The following is a 2,628-nucleotide window of genomic DNA, read 5'->3' as shown; positions in this document are numbered from 1 at the left end:
CACTGTTGTGGCCTCTCCCGCTGCGGAGCACAGGCTCCGGACGCGCAGGCTCAGCGGCCATGGCTCACGGGCCCAGCCGCTCCGCGGCATATGGGATCCTCCCAGACCGGGGCACGAACCCGTATCCCCTGCATCGGCAGGCGGACTCTTAACCACTGCGCCACCAGGGAGGCCCTGGAAGAGTCTTTTTGACATGAGAGCACATCTTAGACCACTGATCAGCCGGTGAGTCTGCTGCTGCTGAGTCAGACATGGCTTGAGGTGTCACATGTGGCTGCCTTGGGTTGAGCCCTCAGCTAGGGTGGTGGGTGGGTCCAGTTTACTTAGAAGTGGCTGTAAACCACACTGTGTGTGCCATGATTGCTGCTGCTCACAGCAACAGAGTAAATTTTTCCTCTCCAGATGCAGCTATTGTTTCACATAAATCTAAAAAAAAAAAAAAGTTGTCTTTTTTTAATAATAATTTTTCATGTCTCCTTATGTTTTTTTTTTTTTTTTTTTTTTTTTTTTGCGGTATGTGGGCCTCTCACTGTTGTGGCCTCCCCCGTTGCGGAGCACAGGCTCCGGACGCGCAGGCTCCGGACGCGCAGGCTCAGCGGCCATGGCTCACGGGCCCAGCCGCTCCGCGGCATATGGGATCCTCCCAGACCAGGGCACGAACCCGTATCCCCTGCATCGGCAGGCGGACTCTCAACCACTTGCGCCACCAGGGAGGCCCTCTCCTTATGTTTTTAAAGTCCTACCTGATGCAGAATCCCAGAGCTGGCTACAATAAGACCAATAAAAATTGCTTCTATAGAAAGCTTGTCCTTTCCAACATGGTCCATACTTGCTGTCCTTGTTTCAAATAAAATTAGCATGCTAACCACCACACCCCCCAGAAAATGACTCCCATGGATATAGTCCTTCGTAGTGGTGGCTGCTCTTTCATGGTCTCTGCTTCTCTCGATAGCTGCAGCATCCCGAGTTGACAGAACAGTTATCGTTGTCACCACTCGACAGAAGGAAAGCTAAAGTTTAAGAGGAATGATTGGCCTTGGGCCACAAAACTAGTTAGTGGTCTGTCTGTGACTTAGACCTCAGTTTCCTAAATCAACCTCTGAAGAAATAGAAAGCAACCTTTATTTTTAGCCAATCATGAATATTTTTTTGACCGTTCATATATCTCACCAGTCCCCTTCAGTCTAGGTTCAGACCCTCATCAGTTCTCCACCTGGATCTCTGCAGCATCCTCCTAACTCATTCCCTGTCCTCAACTCAACAGCCTTTTCCATTCCTTCCTCCATAAGCAACCAAATAAGTCTTTATAAAACAGAGTTTTCAACAAACCATCTCCATAATCACAGGCTCCCCACAGCCCAGGATAAGATCTGAACTCCTACAAGTATATTCAGGTCTTGGGAGATACCGCCCTACCCAGCTCTGTTCCTTATTGCCCCCGACTTGCAACCACTCACATCCACATACTTTCCAGCAGTGCTTTTTCCCCCAAGCATGGCTCGCGTCTTCCTCCCTCTACATCTTTATATAAATCATCCTCTGCAGACTAGATTCCGATAGGTTTGGATCACATGATGTTACCGTGGTTGTTGTCTTATCTAACTCATTGACAACATTTAAGATTTCCAACTTCTCTTGACCCCAGAGCTCAGGGAATGGCTGGGATTGGAGACATAAACTTGAAAGTCATCAGCAGATAGATGGTGTTTAAAGCCATTCTTTTCTACCTAATACAGATACTGTTTTACACAGTGAGAACCATGAATATAATTTATGTCTTTAAAAAGGAAAAACAAATCAGAGCAGTATTCAAAAGCAAAATGGGGAAGGAGGGAAAGACATCAAGATAAAAGAAAAAAAAATAGAAATTTAAAAATGAGAGACTCGTGACTGTTCAGGCAAAAAAGAAAAGTTACAAACCACTACCAGGACACGTCCTTCCAAAAATCTTTCCAGGTTCAAAGCAGAAAGGCAGATTCCTTGCAGAAGACTCAAATCAGCACAGTTTCAGAGTTCTCATGAATAACACAATACGTAACCACAATCATGAAAAAAACATTCCATGTGTTCGGCTTGATTTTACCTTTCTGCAGAGCAGAAGTAAGAAAGAAGCCAGACTTTCTCAGATGTTCAAATTAGCAGCATATACAACACCTAAGTACCTTTGCTTTGCAAAGGACTTAAAATCCTACTTGGAAGGAATAACACACAAAGGTGAGATTATGTTGTTAGAACTGGACTCTGAGGCCTTTGAGCTGAGCGTGCTCCCCTTTTTGACCCACAGCCCCCCAGCTCTCCGTGGTACCCCTGGCTGGCTTCACTCATTTGCCACCACCTAGGACGATGCTCTGTGCCCACACCCCTTGCCTCCCCCTCCCAGGACAGCACTTGCTCTTTCTAGAGCTGCTGCTTCCAGAACAAGCCCTTTTTTTTTTTTTTTAACATCTTTATTGGAGTATAATTGCTTTACAATGGTGTGTTAGTTTCTGCTTTATAACAAAGTGAATCAGTTATACATATACATATGTTCCCATATCTCTTCCCTCTTGCGTCTCCCTCCCTCCCACCCTCCCTATCCCACCCCTCTAGGTGGGCACAAAGCACCGAGCTCTTCTCCCTGTGCTATGC

Source organism: Mesoplodon densirostris, chromosome 13 (assembly GCF_025265405.1).
Source record: "Mesoplodon densirostris isolate mMesDen1 chromosome 13, mMesDen1 primary haplotype, whole genome shotgun sequence".
Classification (NCBI taxonomy): Eukaryota; Metazoa; Chordata; class Mammalia; order Artiodactyla; family Ziphiidae; genus Mesoplodon; species Mesoplodon densirostris.
Note: the sequence above shows the minus strand (reverse complement) of the source record.